The 20,121-nt window shown below is 46.3% G+C and overlaps 1 protein-coding gene across 1 annotated transcript in view; it reads right to left on the reverse strand.

Moving 5' to 3' along the window:
* Positions 1-9,686, reverse strand: part of LOC115382872 (cingulin-like protein 1) — a 47,367-nt gene extending 37,681 nt beyond the window's left edge. Inside the window, exon 1 of the mRNA XM_030084815.1 lies at positions 9,565-9,686. The gene's annotated coding sequence lies outside the window, so the exon portion shown is untranslated. The remainder of the gene's footprint in view (positions 1-9,564) is intronic.
* Positions 9,687-20,121: the final 10,435 nt, after the last annotated feature.

Below are 20,121 nucleotides of genomic sequence, written 5' to 3' on the forward strand. Positions count from 1 at the left end.
AGTTACTTGGCCTCTGATCGATTCATTAGTTCTTTTTACCTTGATACAGGACTTTAATTAAATGAATCAATCAGACCTTCTGTAGTCCACATTTTTATTTACATCATGGTTATTGTACTAAAAATAAGTTTTGAAAGACAAAATTTGCAGGAAGCTTTTCTCTGTTTTCTCTTCTCAGACTGAAGACTTTTTCTGAAATGTACTGAAAACTTTTTTTTGGGAGATTTTGGAAACTTTTTATTTAATTGTGTTCCTGTTTTGTTGATGCCATTTTAATATCAAAATGGTCTTTATTTGGTCCCTGAACACACCACACACACACTTTAAGCCAACTCACTGCTAAACGCACTGTTTTTTCTGGTATATCTGTTGAAAATCAATCGATTAAATCGATTTTCAATCAATTTAATGTGAGAAAAGTTTTTTTTTTTTGTTTGAAGACTTTAATGCCAGCGTTTTTCCACGGCGTCTGAACCGGCCCGGCCCACATCCAGCAGGCTTCACCTGGGACCGGAGTGTGCGGCGTGCGGCTCTGTTCCTGCGGTGTGAAAACAGCAGAACCAGTTTGTCTGCGTCTCCTGGAGACGTGAATCAGCGGCACGCCGCCCCTCCTCTGTTTGCTCTCCCCGCTCCGCCTCCGTCACTGTTTAACCATTACAGGAGCTCAGGTATGTGGAGCAGAGGTTCCGGGCCGGGTCCGGAACCCGACCGGGGTCCTGCTTGTCCTGCGGTGAGGAGCGAGTCGTGGCCGAGTCTCTTATCAGAACCAGAGGTAATCTGGTGAAATGAAATATAATCTGACGTGTTGCTGCCATCAATGATTGCTTCAGTTGCTCCCGATAATAAGTGATTGATCACACACACACACACACACACACACACACACACACACACACACACACACACACAGGTGTGCATGGCTGGGCTGGTAACCTACTTACGCCCGGACAGAAAGGTGGAGGCTGACAGGTGGAGCGAGCTTCAGCCTTCAGGCGGAGCAGCAGGTATGCAGAGGAACTGTCGATCAGGCAGATCTGAGGACGGCTGAAGGGAATCCCATCTGAACACTGACCTTTGACATGTGATTACTGATCCCCGTCATACAGAGGACCGATACAGCGACTGTTTAATCACCTGCATCCATCCTGATGATGGGAAATTCTCAACGATCCACAGAAACTATGTGACTATTTAAAGAACAAACCTCATGTGATGAGGTGTTTTGTAATTTGTATTAATTGAATATATGACATTATTATCAAACACGGCCAATGAGGAGCTTTCGATTATGTAATAATGACATTAGTGTTTTGAAACCAGTCCACGGTTGAACTCATTTTTTGAATGTTTGCGTGACGTTCCTGTAAAACACGGCGTTGGTTCCCTGCTCAGTGAGAACCTTCCTCCAGCCACTCCTAAAACTCTTTACAGAAGCTTTTCTGATCAGTTCTGTGGGGAACGGCAGATATTTCTTGGTTCACGGCTTTGAAATGTGTCTAAATGTGCAATCTCTCTGGCCGTGTCTCACCCAGTCCTACAGTAAGATCAGTTCTTCCAATCAAAGGTCGGTGAACCGGCTCATAAAATGTGATTACATAAGGAGCGACAGGCTCCAGGTTTGACATAATCAGGTGAAAAAAAAAAATCTATAAACCCAACACAATCGCTTCCTCTGTGCCTGACTGTGAATAACTTCTTCATCCATAAAGCTTGATCACATTAGAGAAGACAGAGAAGTTTCTTCAGCAATCAGCTGCTGCTTCGTGCACAAACATCTCGCCACACAACGAATCAAAATGCGTCACAGGAAATATTCACTCAAGCAGTGATTAATTATTTTTTCCCAGTAAGACAACAAACTAAGAAAACAGCTATTAATAGTAGCAATGATGATAATAATAGCAACTGATACCATCAGTGACCACTGGATGTCACTGTGTGACGACAGAAACCTGCTAGTGTCTAAACAAAGCAGCACAACAGAAAACTGACAATAAGACGATAAGACGTGCAGCCGAAAACAGAATCCAGGCAGCAGAGAGAGTTCAGCTCAAAACCAGCTGATGCAGCTGACGTTTACAGCAAACGATGCAAATTTAAGTCCAGAAAATACGGGACTTTCCCAAAGCTTTGTTTCTCTTTTTCTGTGTTAGTTTTCTTCAATTCATGCTATTTCTTCTTGCTTAGTTCAGTCGAACATGGAGCATCAATATTTTGGAAATAAGTGATTAAAAAAGAATCAATTTAAATGGTTTAAATCTGACTCAGACATTCACGACGGAGGAGGAAAACAAACGTTTCTCTCTCTCCTCCACCTCTGCAGAGAGGAACGACACGGAGACCTTCTTTCACCAACTCTTTCACTTTTTCATTTTCTGAAAGTAGAGCAAGAAGAAAAACAACAACAACAACAACAACAACAACCTGAAGACGGGCTCTCGGAGCAGGGCGGCCCCCACCCGGCACCCCCAGCCCGCCTGCACCCACTCGGCCCTCCACCAGCCTCCCTGAGTAATAAGCACCGGGTGACCACAGTCTTGGAGTCAAGCCAACTTCCCCAGATGCCAAATTGAAGCCTGGAGGTACTGCATAATGCAAAACAACACTCATTAAAACTTGCAGGGAGGAAAAGAAGAAGAGGAAGAAGAGGGGGAAAAAAAAAAGAAAACACAAGGAGCTATAAAATGCAAAAATGCTCCGAGATGCATTTCCGGAGACGCTTCTAAAAGACGCAGATGAATAATTAGAACTCCCAGGTGTCCATTAGTGGGAGAAATTACAAGATGTAGAAAATGGGCCGCAAACACACTGGTGACCTTCAAACCTAAACCATTTGGCCCGAGCGTCACGTGGAGAGGAGGAGATGAGATCAGGAGGCGTTCATGTTGGCTGCGAGATTCAGGAGTGAATTTTAAAAATGCAGTCAATTAAAAGGGACCGAACGAGGAGTTTGGCTTCCTCTCCCGTTTCTCTGCTTTCACACTGTGAGGGAAGGAAAATCAAGATTTCACTGTGGGAAGATTAAATCTGCAAGCGATCGATGTTCAGTGTTGCAAAACGTCATCTTTCGGAGGAGAGCGGGGTCGAGGGACGGGCGATACACCTCCAGAGCTTCACAGCAGAATTCAAACTAAAACCTGTTTTCTTCTCTTCGCGATGCTTTATTTCTTACTTCTGTTAAAATCTTCACAGCAAAGACAAAAACATGAAGAAAGCTCAGCAGGAAGAGTTAACAGGAAGTACATTTTCTTCAGTTGTAGTGAAGGTTTACATTCAGGTAATAATCAAGCTTCAGCATTTCTGAATCGGTGTCAAATGCAAATGAACAGATTGTACAAAAGAACCAAACCGTGACGAGTATTCTGTACAAAACTCATCGATTAGGGATTAATTTAGATTTAGTGGCATGAATCCACTGTTCTGTTAATGAGCAGACTTCCTGCTTCACGGCAGAGTTTTACTGAAACAGATAAAACCAGCGTGAAGGAAACCGAGTGGACTTTACTCCGCAGCGCTCTGAGGACTGCTGAGTTGGTCCAATCCTAACGATGAGGCGTAAGGCGTCACGTTTCTTAGAAAGAGGACTGCTCAGGAATCCTTTCAGCTCTGATTTCACCACCGAGATGCCCTGGGAGTGTTCAGTAATCTGTGGAGAATCGTGCAGCTTGAGCTGAGGACTCTCTGACCTGCTGTCACCTTTGACCTCGTCACCTTTTGAGATTGGTGATGCATCTGAAGAAACGCTAAAATGATCAAGACGACGTGTTTCAATTTTCAAAAGGACAACATTCACTCAGCTTTCTGTGAGGAAATATTCAATTAATCCCTGGGGGAAATTCTTGTTGTATAAACTGTCATTAAATTGGATTTTGATTGAAAGTGTCCTTTTTAGAACACTTTCAGACCAGATCTGCTCTGTTTTTATAAATCTGAGCGAACGCTGAGCGTTCAGCAACCCGACCGCCAGGTTCCATTCCTGAAAACCAGGACAGCATAACGTTTGGTTCAGCATCAATCACGTATGATGCCTTGGTCTTATCGAGCACGGGTTTCCAACGACAGGGCTGTGGACCAGTACTGGGCCGCAGATCATTTTCTTTTGGGCCACAAATGGAGAGCAAACTCCACTGGAACGGAAAGTTTAGTTTTTCTGTTTGGAGGAACAACTAAAGTGTGACACACACAAGAAAGACAAGACAGAAAGAACGCCACATTTACCAGAAACTGCAGAGCGCGGCTGAACTCCGGGCTCGTCAGGAGTGGATTCATGCGCTCCACTCCCGTCCAGCTCGCTAATGAAGCCAGGAAGGCCTCAGAGCGACGAGGCCACATTCAGACCGAGGCCAGGGGCGAAGGACGAACGGCCAATCAGTATAGACCGTTGATGAGTTACTGACACACACACACACACACACACACACACACACACACACCTGAGGTTTATGTGGATATCAGCTGACTCCAGACGTTCTCATTTGCAGTTCTTTCAGTTTCCTGTTGTCTCCACTTCTACTTTTCTTGCCCAATCACATTATCGCGTCGTGATTCACCGCCTGGGACGGTTTCTCCTGCCGGGCTGAACTTCAGCCTTCCTCCGCTGCGTTACGTAACCCCAGGATGAAGTGAAACATGGTCACTCGCAGGGATCAATGCTCACAGGAATGTGTGTGAGTTTTAGAAACAGGTTGGTGTGTGTGTGTGTGTGTGTGTGTGCTGGCTCATACTTCTGGGACCACACCTTCATTTCTCGCATGCCTTCCCTCTCCATCCTCCTTCACTCTTTTTCCATGATTCACGTTTCGTGACGTCGCGTTCGCCCGTTCTCCTCGCCGACCGCCGCGTCGAAACGGAACACGCCGTTTCCCAAACGGCGGTCTTCATATTGGCGGGAGCTGCAGTTACATTCTGCCATGACGAGTCTAATGACAGGAGCGTTCAGGATGTTGACTGACAGCCTACTAACTGAAACACTCAGAGTGACAGAGTGAAATATCACCGCCTTCGCAAAGACTGAGACAGCTGCAGGCTAACGGTTTAGCATAAGATAACAGTTACCAATATTTAGTCACCAATGCAAAATCTAGAAGAGCAGCTTGAGATTTTAGTATGTGTAAAAATGTTATTTATGGTTAATATATCAGCGTGCGGCGTCCCGCAGCTCCTGTTTGCTAACCAAATGTAGCACTTCAGTCTGATCGCAAAATCTAGTTCAAATTCCTCAACATCGGCTCCCGAGCTAGCATCTTTAGCATTCATGCCTGCGCCAGGAAAGGTGTGGCGCGAGTCGTCCTCGTCAGATTTAACATTGAAAACCATGAGGTGAAAATAAAAAGTTTGAAAATGAGTCCAGAATGATGGAGAAGCACCCACAGCCCAGCGTCTCGGGCAGAAGAGCTCCCGTCCAGGACCACCGGACTGAACTTCAGGGAGGCGGGAGGTCAGACTTAAAGGCCGGCGAAGCAGAAAACTCAACAAAGTGCTTCCAGGCCGACAAACAGCCCCGAGGGGCTTTTATGGCAAGTTTCTCCTCCTGAAATTCCATTGTGTAAATGATTGATGGGCAGCAGATGCCACGCCGGGGTGTTCCTCATACCGAGCAGCTTGACATTTGATAATAAAAGAAATGAACTCTGCACAATGGACGACTTGTTCTCAAACCATGGGGGCAGGAGATGATAAATACTTAAAATGATATCTGGAGCCAGCAGGCAGCCAACAAGGGAACTTTTCACCAAATCAAGGATGTCTTCATCCCTGAACTGGCCTCTGGCTGTAACTGTCAAAAAGTCCATGAACAGTCAATGTTTTGGCCATTTCTGCTAAAATACTGTGTGTGTGTGTGTGTCACTGCAGCCGTGGCGTAATGGTTTTTATTGGCGTCGGTATCTGAAGCACGTCGCTGTAAAGCTGCAACACAAACACAATCACTTCGACAGGCAGGAAGGCGAGCCAGGCTCGACGGGCGACGGCGAACGCAGACATACTTTCCTCCTCACAGCTGACTGACAGACAGACAACACCCCGGACAAAAATCCATCGCACAGCCATAAAAGTCTCACACGACAACACACTCTGCACGCCACGGTGGGAACACTCCTCCCATCTGCAGACCCCCCAAACCCACCCCCACCCAGTGTGTGTGTGTGTGTGTGTGTGTGTGTGTGTGTGTGTGTGTGTGTGTGTGTGTGTGTGTAAAATGGAAGTATAAAGGACCACATCTCCCATCAACACTGACTTCATCTTGCATTTTTGTGGAATTCGGCGCCGTCGTCTCCATCGTCTAATTGGACGTTGGGAGGTTTTCATTCTCCGGAACGATGTTTCAGGTGATCTGGACCTGGAACTCTGAATCTCATGTCTTCGTACCTCCCTGCGGCTAACAGATCAAATGTCGTCAGTGTTTAGGATTGCATTTGAGAAGGAGACGTGAATCAGCTCAGCCTTCAGCAGAGCTTCACTGATTTATTGATTTAATGACGTTTTCTTCATTGCAGTCATTCTTCAGTCTCGTAACCTTTGCTGAATCTCTCCAGTTTGTATGTTTTTGCAACGAGCCATGTCCCACATTTCTCCCCTGCTGTATTTATAATTCTAAGTAAATCAGGCTCAAGTCTTCAGTTTGGTAAATAACTAAACGACTGTATGTTTACATTCTCATATCAGGAGGAACGCTTCAGTTGACTCTTGAGAAGCGTCTCTGGGTTTTATAGATTGAATTGATAAGATACAATTGTGATCTTCCTGCCAGTTTTAGAGGAAAGTTTCAGCTAAACTTGATCTCCGAATAGCATGCAGACAGGACGACTGAAGCTGCCAGAAGACCAAACAACACAACTTCAAACTGAATAACATTAAATCACAGCAATAGAAATCATCCTTTACAACATTAAATCACTCTGAGCTAGGAAGCCAGTCAGCCTAAAGACGATTTAACCTCACTTCATTAAACTTAAGTCTAAATAATGTCTAATTAAGAGTCAATGAAGCACAGACAAGACAAATCCCCAAACTGAGAGGCTGTTAGCCTGTTTGCAGTTAGCTTAGCAGAAACAGAAATTCTTAAAAAAATCAGTCAGTAATCTGAAGAAACACCAAACCAAAACCCAAAGGAGTCACATTTTCTCCGTTTGAAACTAGTTCACCGAACTTCAGGTGGGAAAATGAGGCTTCACTGTGGCTGTTTGTCTATTTTTTGGTCTTATTTGTTTTGATGTGTGTGAGGCGGATGGAGGACGAGCGACTATAAGAGAGAAAGTGCTGGGTGTGAACCGTGAGGGAACGTTTGTGTTTTCTGGTTGTTCTGGTTGGTTTACTGTCGGCTGGAGCGACGGAAAAGAATGCTGTCCCATTAAAGCACATCAGAGAGGGCCGGAGCGGGTGTGAGGGAGAGAAAAGGCGTCGCGGACGAATTAGAAAAAGATCTTTTCAATGAAACTCAGATCAGATGTGATCAGTCAACAGAAACTTCACTCATCAGATTGTTTTTGCTTTTGAAAAATGAAGCTACTACAAAAGGAGAGACGATCAAAGTGCTTCATAAAATGATCAAATTAACTTTGACAATAACGTAATCCAGATATAATGACACCCGGAGAGAAGAGACAGAAGAAAAACCCACAACAGACACGATCACAGGTTTAAAAAAAGAAAATGTGGGGATTTGGAAAGACGCCAGAACAAAAGATTGAGATGGAATGAAAGATAAAGAGTCGGTGATGCTAACAGCTGAGGCCTTCAGGAGAAAGTGTGATCGTTCCTTCGCCCATTAGACACCTGAGAGCTGAGTGACTGACAGCGGTTATCAGCGGCGGCGGGACTTCAAACACGCCTCTCTGAGCGCATCCTCACTCTGCCCCGTGCAGCCCGACCAGTGAGCAAACAGATTTTCTGCCACCAGCTATTTACCCCTCACACACACACCGAGAACACACTCATTATCCGGCCTGAGTTATGTTCATTCAAAGGTTGTCAAACACACGGCCCGCAAGTCGAAGCAGGCCGCCTCCTGCTGCAGTCACAGCTAGCTAGCTGGTTAGCATGTAGCTTTAGCATCAAAACATAGTCAAAAACATTCACTCTGAATGATGCAAAATGTCACAAAAGGTGATGTTTTCGGACATTTCGCTGTTATTTCTTCAGGCTTTCTAAAAGTTTATCCCAACTTTTTTTGAACTTGTCCCAAAAAAATTTAAGCTAGCTCATCGCTTACTTACCTAAACCAAGAATGGACATCGCATGTCTCCAATGAACTGGGATGACGCTACTAATGTAGTGGAAATATTGTCTTTCAGTGGTCCCCACACCCTGTTACGCATATTTATTAGAATTCCTGTGCTGGCTAGTTCCTAGCTTTCGATATGCTATGCTAACAGCTGCTCATGTGCAGAAGGTGAGCTCAGTTTCTACCACCACTCATCTAATGATAGATCTGATCAGAAGTGTCCTCTCTCATTAAAGAGCCTTCAGGAGACGCCGTGGCTTCACGTGGAGCCAGAGGCAGAGGTTCTCCGGCCGCCGCCCAGCTGGAATAAAGATAAGGTCTCTTATCGCGGTGCAGAGTACAGTCAGACTCGCCCTTTGAGTACAGCCACAGAAGGAAAACACCAAACATTGTGTTTTATCAGCGTCAAATCTCCCACAGGGTCCATTACACCTAACTTAAACATGCCAGCTGAAACCCGTAATCTCCAGATGATCCAACAGTTTGACTGACGGCGGAATCAAACTTTTTTCTCAACTTTCTCAAATCTCAACTTTCATTTTTCTAAATATTTCACACTCAGTATTCTTCCCAAATTGAAACATCTGCAGGACTGCAATCAATAATTCAGCTAATTCAGAATTAGGGTGAAATCAGGAGAGAGAGAGAGAACTGTTATTCAGAATAGGCTCGGAGACATTATCATCGTCTGCATAAGTGCTTGTATTTCATATCAGACAGGAATTTATTTCCCCTGACGTTATGCAATCTGCCCGCCTTTATTTGTCCATCTGAGTTTATTTCAAGAGCAAAAGGCCGAGAGCTTCCCTGAGTGACGGCGAAGGCGTGTCTGCATAGTTTGAGGTGATAAAGTCCAGACGAGCCAGTTCAGCTGTGAGGCTCATCGCAGGATTCACTCGCTAAACCAGCGCCACAAAATCACGCTTTCACACAAAACCAACATGTTAACAGGCAGTAAATGAAAAAAACCATCCCAGTCTTATTTTCTTGCAGTTAAGTGCATTCAAAGAAGCTGATCAGGGTTCTGCTGACGACTTGTGGAACTAACTGTAATCCTCCGGGTGTTTATTACTCTTCACAGCACCATAGATCCAGTCGATCTGGGAAATGAGCTGAACCTGTGTGTCGCTCAGTAAACCCGCCTGCTGGCTTCCATTAGTCTGTGCTACCTGAGCGTCAGGTAAGCGCTGCGATCAGCTGATCTCTGACCTCCAACCGGAGCGGCTCTGTTGACCTTTGCTCCCGGCTGGGGGCGAAGCGACGGCGGCGCCGGTGTCCGGCGGAAACGGCAGGAAGCAGATTTCAGTCCGACAACAGTCCCAGGCGAGCGGCCGGCCTCTTACCTGTCGGCGTGTGTGTGTGTGTGTGTCAGCGGGTGTGTGTGTCTCCGCGGGGAATCGGCTTGGGACTGACGGCCTGCTGCTCCCGGCTGACAGCAGTTTGCACTGTGGGAGGTTCCTCCTCCTCCTGCTCCTCCTCTTTACAGTGGCTAGACCTGGAGGAGGAAGAGGAGGAGGAGGAGGAGGAGGAGGAGGAGGAGGAGGAGGAGGAGGAGGGGGTTACAAACTGACTGGACTCTTTTACTGTGACGAAGCAGCTTGACAAATATTTAAACCATCTGAGGAATGTTGACAGCCTGAAGTCAGCAGGGATCATCTATCTATCTATCTATCTATCTATCTATCTATCTATCTATCTATCTATCTATCTATCTATCTGATTGGTTCCCCAGCAGCTGTATCCGGTCCAGGAGCATCTGGTGTGTGTTTCCCTGGTGGTGTGGAGGGAAGTCTGTCCCACCTGGACTGAGGAAAGCTGAGGCCGCCACAGTCCACATGTGATGAACCGAACCCCAGAGAAGAGCCTGTGCTCACGTCCAGACTCAAACTGCCAGATAAAGTAGTTCCGTCTGCTCAGAGACAAACACATATCTTTTCTGAAAGCAGACTCGTTCATATTTGACACAGATTTTTAAATAAAAGTCCGGCCACTTCATTTAAAAATGAAATAACTCATGATCATATTGTAACTGTCCTTTTATTTTGAAATGCCTTATATGTGACCTGATGTATTACGATTATGAATAAACTGCACGCTAAAGGACCAAATGCTGGTGACTTGTAAAGATGGAGAGTGAGAAAGGAAAGAAGCTCAGAGCAGAAAGTCTCGTCCTCCCTGACTGAAACAGAACCGGATCTCTCATAAGAGGAGCCTGTATTACAGAACTGGAGCTCCTGCACTTTGCTCTAACTCATAATGTTGCGCTTTATTGTTTATATAATCTGCGTTGATCGTCTAACATTGTCCACAGACGCCTGCGTTTCATCTCCTCGACCGTGGCGTACCGGGAGACAGTTTTACTGCTCTAGGTTTGCCGGAATTGAGGGAAAAAAATGAGGTGAAACTCGGCAGTTTGATCCTCCTGCATGAAGACGGCGTGTTTGAGAAACAGCCTCTGGTTGCTATACTGCAGGTGTCTCACTCAGCGCCGAGCGGCTTTGTGTTGGGCAACACTGCCAGCCACGCCTCGCATTCCTGCCAGCCCGAGCCCATACACACCCACACACACACACACACACACACACACACACACACACACACACACACACACACACACACACACACACACACACACACACACAGAAATCTCCATTCAAACCTCCTTCTTAGAGTTTTCTCAGAACTTCTGGTTTGGTTTGGAAGAACTGGAGGAAGTTTTCAGGAAATGTTTGCTCAAAAACTTGTAAAAGTCACAATCCGTGGAACTCTATCATGTCCAAAGCGACACACACACACACACACACACACACACACACGCACACACACACACACACACAGGTTTGTATTTCTATCCTTGTGAGGACACTCATTGACACTCATTACTAGCCCCTAACCCTGACCCTTACCCTAACCCTAACCCAAACCACAACACAAAGTAAAAATGCAAAAACATTTCTTTAGGGTTACTAAAGAAATGTTTTTGCATTTTTACTTTTTTCAGTAACAACAACATGGTCAAGAAAACACTGTTTCTCCTCATTAGGACAGGAAAAAGGTCCCACAAGGCACATCATGCCAGGTTTTCCTATCCTCGTGGGGACATTTGGTCCCCACAAGGATAGAAAAACGCGCGCACACGCATACGCACACGCATACACACACACACACACACACACACACACACACACACACACACACACACACACACACACACCCCTGCTCATTAACCGGAGAGGTGACCGTTCAGGCAGGAGCTGGATGTCATTATGTAATGTGTGTGTTTTGTTCTTTCTCTCGGGGAGTGTTTCACTGAGTTCAGTCTTATAGGTGAAAGACTCCACTGCTTCACTGTGATCCGGGTTTGTTTATCGTGCTGGAAAAAGTCTGAAAATGTCACAAAAATAGACAACTGATCGATGATCTGAAGACGGTGGAATTAATTTCTGAGGATATTCTAATTTCTTGGGATGAACTTTAAGAATTCAGCTTCACAAATCATTTTCTGAACTGATTGTTTTCTTTATACATTTGTTTTCCCTCCATAGTATTTGACTGTTTCAATTCTAAAAAATCACAAGAACTCTTTAAATGTTCTGCATGCAGTGATGAAGAACTGAGGCAAGTATTTTGAATATACTTTAAATGTTTAAAACATACTAGTCCCGGTGGAGGGTTGGCCTGACAGCAGTCTTTCTTTCCTTTTTTTTAAAGGGATAAAAAGTAGATTTAAAACATGATTTGAAATGCAAAATATGTTTGGAGTTCCTTCTAAAATGCCATTTTTCTGTTGCACCTCCCTTCTCGATGAACAAACTGAAACATTGTCAGCCTTGCTTGAACATCTCACTGTAACACTGTTACAAATTATTAGGCTCAGGTTATTCAGTGCTTTATTTTTTTTTCTTGACTAACTGACTTCAGAACGTTTGGTGAGTTAAACATCTAGTTTCTACTCTAGAGTGAATTTTCTACTCTGTTCCTGTGATTCTGCCAGATATTTAGATTTTATATATTTGTGGAAGCAGTGTGGCGCCTCTATAAACGGGAGATAAAAGATCACGCTCCGTTCTGTCCTTCAGATTCTCCTGGTCCTGGTTCTGGTCTCAGTCCATCTTCTTTTGGACTTGTTAGTTTTAGAGTTGACATTCATCATGATAACAATCCAAGTCAACCAGAGTAGTTTATAAGAGTTTCTCTTGTCTCCATGCAAACTGAAATCATTTTCGAAATGTAGAAGTTTTCTAAAATTAAAATACAAAAGCTGTCCAGTAAATGAAAGTACAAACATGATGAGTCCTCACTTGAAATATTTTCATGTAAACAAAGCCTCAGACAACAAAACTAGACTTCTTAATAGGACTAGATGTTAACTGTCCCTATAACGCAGCACATCAGTTGAACGTCACTGGAGATGTCCTCTACTCTTGGGTGGGGTTTGCCACTGACCACGCAGTGCCACCAGTACGCCACGTCTTCAGTTGTTTGCCTCCAGCTTCATTGGGTGTTTCGGCCTCTTATAACAAGACACCCTCTGCCGAGGTTGGCCCACCACAGGGTGATCAGTCCCCGGGTGTGTGGCGCACGGCGGCACCACGCGGTCACTCGGCAGCCCATACTGCATCTCTGCGTTTCGGCCACAGCCAGCGGCTGCTCCGTTCAGCTACAGTGGCAAGTTCTTTAATTGCCCTCCGTTGGGCCTGCCCTCTGATCCCTACTTCCTTCAGGAGCCTTGTGGTGGACCTGGCTACAAAGCCTCTACAGCCGACCTCCACTGGTCAGATCTTCACATTCCAGCCCCGCCCCTCTGCTTCAGCTGCTCAGTTGGCTTATCGCAGTCTCTTCCGCTCAAATGCTTCATCAATGGGTGCGTTTACATGCAGTCAATAACCCTTTCTTAACCAGAATATTCGCAATAACCCGGTTGCGCACAGCCATGTAAACACGTGCAAAAAACCTGAATATGCTCATATTCCGGTTTTTAAAAACCTGAATATTACCCCTGGGTTACTCCTTTTCTAACCTGAATTTCTGGTCATATAAACGCGCATCGGAATATCCCGATCGAAAGGGACATGAAGTACTGCTCTGCGCATGTTCTACAAGCAAGGAATCTCGGTCATTTGAGTCCAGGAACTACTTTTGACACAGTTTAACTGCTACTAAGTAAATAAAATGTGCCTAAACTATAGTTCAGTTGTTCTCTTTTACTGAAAAAAAACGGTGCATCGCATTATTAAACATATTACCACGTCTCGCTGGCTTACTTTTTTTCTAACATGCAGAGAGAGCCTGCAGCGGCTGCAGCGCCCTTCTTCTTCTGTGGTGTCTGTGTAAAATAAGGTTGAACATGCAAACAGCACACCCAGTGGCATAAAGTGCAAATGCAGTCATGGCGTCGTCTGTGCGCCGCGGTTTGAATGGGGATATCCCTGATCATGTAAACAGGAGTAACTCTGTCTGTTTAAGCATGTAAACGGGTTATTCCAAATGATTCAGAAACCGGAATATTGACCATAACCTGAATATTGAGTGCATGTAAACGTAGTCAATGGCATCTTCCCATGGGACAGTCAGCTCAACGACGAAAACAGGCAGGATTTGGACCAGAGGTCCAGGTCTGTGCGCAGGTTGGTCGCTGCGATTTCGGGTGGGAAGGTGAGCCTCTGGGTGAGGTCCACTCGCATTTCCCAGTCCCGGGCTGCGTTGGGTGGGCCTGGCTCTGAAGGAGAGGACTTGGTCCCTCTTTTATCCCCTTCCCGAACAAAGGTCGTTCTCCTTGGGCCTGTGGTCTGGGCATTTAGAGGCATAGCATTGGTGGTTGTTCTCCTGTTCTTGATTTGGGCAGCCAAACGTTTCAGCACCTGGTTGTGGCGCCAGGTGTATCTTCCGTGGGTTAGGCTGGTCTTGCAACCCACCAAGATGTGTTTGAGGGTCGCCGGGGCTTCACACTGGAGGCAGGCTGGGTCCTCTCCATACCAGGCATGTAGGTTGGTTGGAGAGGGCAGGACATCACACGTGGCTCTATGATGAAGGTTAGCTTGTTGGACTCCATGCTCCACATGTCACTCCATGTGATTTTCCTCCTCTCCATGCCTTCCCACTTCACCCAGCGGCCTTGCAGAGCTTGCGAGACCGCTGTGGCACACCTGGCTGCTTCCTCCTGGTGGCGCTCTTCCTCCACCATAGCCTTCTGGCAGGTGGGTGTTGTTGTTTCCAACCCAAGGCCACCAAGACCGCCTTTGCCACTGCGACTGCTGCAGATGGCTTCCATTTCCTCCCCGTAGCTAGGGTTGGAGCAGCTCCTCTGACGAATGGTTCCCGGGATTCGGTGAGAGTCATCTCCAGTCTTGCTTTAGCACATTTGTACTCTTCCACCAGGCTTGAGATCGGTAGGGAGAAGGCTCCGTTGCCATACAAGCCTACGCTGCTAAGGCATCTTGGCAGTCCAAGCCAGTTCCTCACTTGTGCGTTCACCAGCCTCTCCAGTCGATTGGCATGGGATATAGTGGCCTCATAGATGGAGACTGGCCACAGGAGGCGGGGCAGCAGCCCAAACTGAAAGAACCACAGTTTTTGAAAAGTAAAGATGTCGGAGTGCGATACCTGTCATTGTGTTGCAATGGACAATCTTTGCATCGATGTCTTGTTTGGTTTCTGGCTTGTCACTTAAAAATAAAGAGGGGTGGCAGATCGTCTGGAGAACAGAGACGAGGAGAAGCAGAAGGCAGAGCTGAAGGCAGCTTGTCTCCGTGTTTATTTGTTCTCCAGTGAGTTCGAGTGTGCGAGGCAGGCATGTCTACGACGGAGGGAGCAACCAGAGGAACTTCCCGGGCAGCGCGAACAACGACCACTGCGGAAGATTTAAGAAAAGTAACTAATGAAAAGTAACTAATAACTTTTGACCAGGTCTGCTGGTGAATCTCATCCACCCCTTGCCTTTCCAACCACTTGGGTGACTATAGTCTTCCTCCATGGCCTCTCCAGACTCCTCCCAGAGTCCAGGTTTTGCCTTCAGCTGGCCTTGCTGCCGGTACCTGCCAGCGCCTTGGGGAGTGGAAGGCACAGGGCCGTCATGCATTCAGGCTGAGCCCAGTCGGGCTCCGCGGACAACGGCCCGGCCACCAGGTGCTCGCATGCGAGCCCCAACCCCAGGCCTGTCCAGGGCGGGGCCCCGGCTGCGCCACACTGGGGGTGTGGTCTTCTTCATTCTTCATTTAACTTTTCTCATTGGAGCTTTTGACCTGCTCTTAGTCTTAGCTCTTTTTTCCCCATTTGTTTATTAATGCTCAAATTAAATCTACATTGTGATCTAACAGCAAGTCCATTTTCAGTGCACTAATATAACTGGGATGGGAATTTTCATTTTTTTTTTTTACGGCATCCCGTCGTCCATAACTTTTCGAGTCCGTCATCTGTCGTCTAATCCCTTGTGTGTCGGCTGTGGTCTGAGGAGCAAAGAGATTCACTGTTGGATCACGGGGGAATCTGTTGAATCAGTGGAAATACAGACAGCGTAAAATGGGTTTAGAATGTTTATTGTTTTCTGCTGCTCTCTTTTTTTTCCTTTCTTTCTTCCTCTTATATTTTCATGTTGTTGTCTTCTTTTCTTTTCCTTCCTTTATTTCTTTTCTTTCTGCTTCTCCACATGCAGAATTGAAGAGTGCAGAGTGATTAAAGATCAGCGTGACCTTTAACCTCTCTGGCCTGTTTCTGATATGGCCGCTCAGGAACAGGCCAGACAGGCCCTCTGAACCCAGACCATCAGCAACAATCCCAGAACTCTTGCTGACCAAGGTCACACTTCTTCCTTCAGTGGAACAACCTGTGCCAGATATATATATACATATATATATATATATATATATAGCTATAGATATAGATATAGATATATGTGTGTGTGTGTGTGTGTGTGTGTGTGTGTGTGTGTGTGTGTGTGTGTGTGTGTGTGAGCTCTATGGAGTGGTTCTCCAGTCACTTTTTATCACTCGCTTAAATCTCACAAACCCTCAGAGACTCTTTCTCCTCCTGATGTTCAGAAAAGTATCAAGATTCCAGCGATATTCCAGCGATATTAAATACTGGAAGTGACGGTTGCAGGTGAGGCTCGATGCCTTGGAGACGTTCTGAAAAAGCCTCTTAATGCTGGAAGGAAGCTGAAGGTTTCTGTTTGGGATCTTCTCTCTGCTCACGTTCTTCAGACGGTCGAGCCTCATGTTGACCTCCATCACCCGGGGTCACAGTCAGCTCTGACTCTGATCTGGATCAACATGTAATGAAGAGGCTCTTTCACTCTGGGCTCTGACGGTCAAACCGCTCGGCACTGAACAGGCAGCGGGATTTTAAGAATACGCAGAAATCAGGGAAGGATTGACAGATTTTCCCAGGTAGGCTTTATTTCCTGAACCTGATCCCGGTCCCACACAGCCTGCAGCGACCGAGCCAATCCAGACAGGAAATGAAGAGTTATTTTTATCAGATCACATGAAATCAATACAAGGCTTCTGATTTTGTCAAAGACAAAGATCAGACATGAGTTTTGGGGATTTCTCAGATGAAAAAAACACAATAAATTCCCCAGGAAGGATTTGTTTACATGCCGTTTGAAGGTATGCAAACTGACAACACGGCGCTTTCTCTGTTCAAGTGTTTGTGCTGATAGAATCTGAGGCTTTCTATTGATAAGGGAGGTAGAAAGCATGAGCTTGGCTCCTTATGTTTCTGAGTTATTAAACCTTTAATGTATAATCAACAACAACAAAAAAATGCATAGAATTATGGAGGGAAAAACGCCTGATGCAGGAAGCAGGATTCTGAAAGTGGAGCGTTTGATATGTCAGTCCTGATTTTCATCCTCCTCCTCTGATCTCTGACTGGATTCGCTGTGACAGCGACGCCAAGCACAGTTGTTAAAACTGTGCAAGTTGTGGAAATTGGGATTTTAATCCAATGACAGGGCGTTGAGATTGACAGATGTGTCAACTGTGAAGTAAAAATAGAGGAATCTGTGTGTCTCGGTTGGAGTCATTCCTGTTGGAAACCAAGCTTAACTCATTCCAAAAGTCTTTGTGTTTCATTTGTGGGATGTGCAGCAGAGCTGTGAGTTCCTGTCATGAAAGATTTGCCAAATATGAAATAAAAAGCTTTTTTTTTTTTGTTTATTGCTTGTTGAATTGGAAGAACTAAGAATACAAATACAGCACAACAGGAAAACCTCACAGCCTGGCCGGTTTCCTCAGGTGTTCCTAGTTTTTCTCAAGCAGAGGGAAACAACGCAGATGATTTATCGTGACAACAGCTCCTCGTGCTGGAAAACGTCCACCAGCCGTCGGCCGCTCCTGCAGCGTTGTTTCAGAAATCCCTGCAACTCTGCCAGCTCCAGGTGAGTAGAACCTGAGTCAGAGCGGAGCGGCTTCAGATGTTCCTCCGGTGGAAAAACCTGTCGGATCAACAGCTGCCTGGACCCGGTCGGGCTTTACGAGGGGCAGGAGGCCAGTCCTCCACCCTGCAGGGGTTGTTCTCCCCAGACTGGAAGAGGCTGAATCCCTCAGAGCCGAGTCGGAGTCCTCAGATCACAGAGCTGACAGGAGTTTGGTTAACAACTGAATGGAAGACGTGACGTCAGATTTACAGACGGCTCTGAAGGAAAGTTCATTGCGCAATTACAAAACGGTGAAACGGTGACGGGACTGGAGAAACGTGTGGGTGAAACGTACAGCTTGAGGTGTTACTCACGTTTTCTGAAGCTGTCAGGGTCGAGTGACGAGGACAGGATGAGGACGAGAACAGTCGGACGCTCCATTGGATTTGTTTCTGTCTCCGTTATGACAGGTGTCAAGTTGGCCGGTGCTTCAGTCGGGTGTCATGTCTGAGCAAAACCCAGATCAAGACCTCGTCCTCGAAGCATTACTAAACTGCTGTGTCACATTTACAGTGATCAGTTTGGTGCTGGCAGATTTTATTATTATAACTTCCAAAAAGTGACCGTAATAACAAAAGCCGAAGCTCTAGAAGCGAGTCGATCTCTTCTGGTTCTGCAGCTGATGTTGGACAGTCTTTCAGTCTTTCTCAGATATAATTTTTGCTGAATCTACAGTAAAACACAGCTTCAAAGTTCAGCCCCATCTGTAGGAGGAACATTCAGTTATGTTGGGAAGAAACATTCTCAGACTGCGAGGCAGCTCGTCCAGAGCCTGAAGCTTTTCTCCCAACACGTGTCTGTCAGGTCCGGTCCTCGCCTCACCGGCTCTGCTGACTAATAACTGAACCTTTTCGCCTCCGCCATCCGACTCCGACGTCAGAGCCGGTCGCTGGAGGGCATGAGCACACGGAGGCGCCCGAGTGAGTCGAGGCAAAGGCGTCATCCGGACTTTATGGCAGCCGGCGGGCCGTCCCGTCGCACGGAGCAACCGGCTCCTCCGAGCGGGTGACGCCATGTGGAAGTCATCCAGGCTTGTTGCAGCAGGCTGGAGCAGAAAGCCTGAGAACGCCGCGGATCAGCGTGGAACGGGGACGCCATACACACGACTGGAGAACTCCGGCTCGCCATCAAGCACCTGAACAACCACCCAACACACAGTGACAAGCAGCCGGGGCCCCATCAGGGGGGTTCCTGGAGCCCTGTCGACCCTCTCTGATGGCCTCTTGTGTCCTGGGGCACCTGACCTGACCAGATCTGCTGCTGCTTTTACAATCAGCCCTTGAGGTTTCATTTATTTTTCTCACATAGATTCCTCAAAATCACTCGATTAAAACGTCTACGCTCTCATTCTAATCAAGATACTGTTACGCTTTGCTCCTTCTACCAGATATTTTTTCTGAACACTGACAGATTCAGCTACCTTTCACATTTAAACCCAGTACTGGCAGCCAGCAGAGGATCGTCTCATCGTTATTGTCGATATCTGTGGCTCCTCCTGTCACCTGATGTAACCCTGTGAGGCTGCTCAACAGCCTGAGGTGAGTTCAGGAGAAACTCAGGATCAACAAACATCCACCACCTTCTCTTCCTGCTCTCCTTCCAGGAAATGTTTACTCTGAAAAAAAAAAAAAAACAGCATGGTTTGACTGCTGTTAACCTGTTCATGCACAGTCAAAATAAACATTTGGTTCCGCCCAAACAATCCAAACTCTGAGGCTCAGTGGAGTAGAAAACCCACTGATGTCCAGATGTTATGATCCTGGTCCAGCTCCACTGTTCAGCCTTTAGTCCACAATGAGACTTTCTTGTGGTTTCTTCATCACAGTGAAAGTTTTGTAACTCTTTCTGCTGCTTTCTGTCGTCTGCTTTTACTTTAAGTTTTTCTGGAGACATTCTCCTTGGCCTATCAGTGAAATCCAGCTGTAGTGGAGGGTTTTCTGTGGCTCTGTAGCATCTTTCTGTGGTCATACAGTGACACCTGCTGGTCACAGATGGTATGTGTTAGTATATTTACATAAAACACACATTTTAATGACCAGACAATATGGTAACTAGAACTTTCACTTCGGAGGACAGATCAGATGCTTCAGTTTATGAAGTTGGACACTGGAAATTTCTATTTTTATCTACTCTGTACCAGAAGAAGAGCGTTGTGACTAGGCCTGGGCGATTATATGATCGTGATTGGTGATCGTGATTAATTTCCAGTCGATCACGGTGATCAGCTGTGAGCGCATTTACTCGATCAGACATGGCAGAAATGTGCGTGACACAGTCGACTTTTTCCTGCTCAACTTCCGCCTGCAAGTTGTCTGAGAAGTAAAGAGAGATGGAGCTGAATGTGGAGCAGCGAAGCAGATGAAGTCAGCCATGCCTCGGCGTTATCCTCTAATGCTGCATTCACACCGAACGCGTCCCGGGCGTCGTCGACGCTGGGGACGCCTCGAAGCTGACGCTTGTGACGCTTTAAACACGACGCTTG

Source organism: Salarias fasciatus (genome assembly GCF_902148845.1).
Source record: "Salarias fasciatus chromosome 7 unlocalized genomic scaffold, fSalaFa1.1 super_scaffold_4, whole genome shotgun sequence".
NCBI classification, from domain to species: domain Eukaryota; kingdom Metazoa; phylum Chordata; class Actinopteri; order Blenniiformes; family Blenniidae; genus Salarias; species Salarias fasciatus.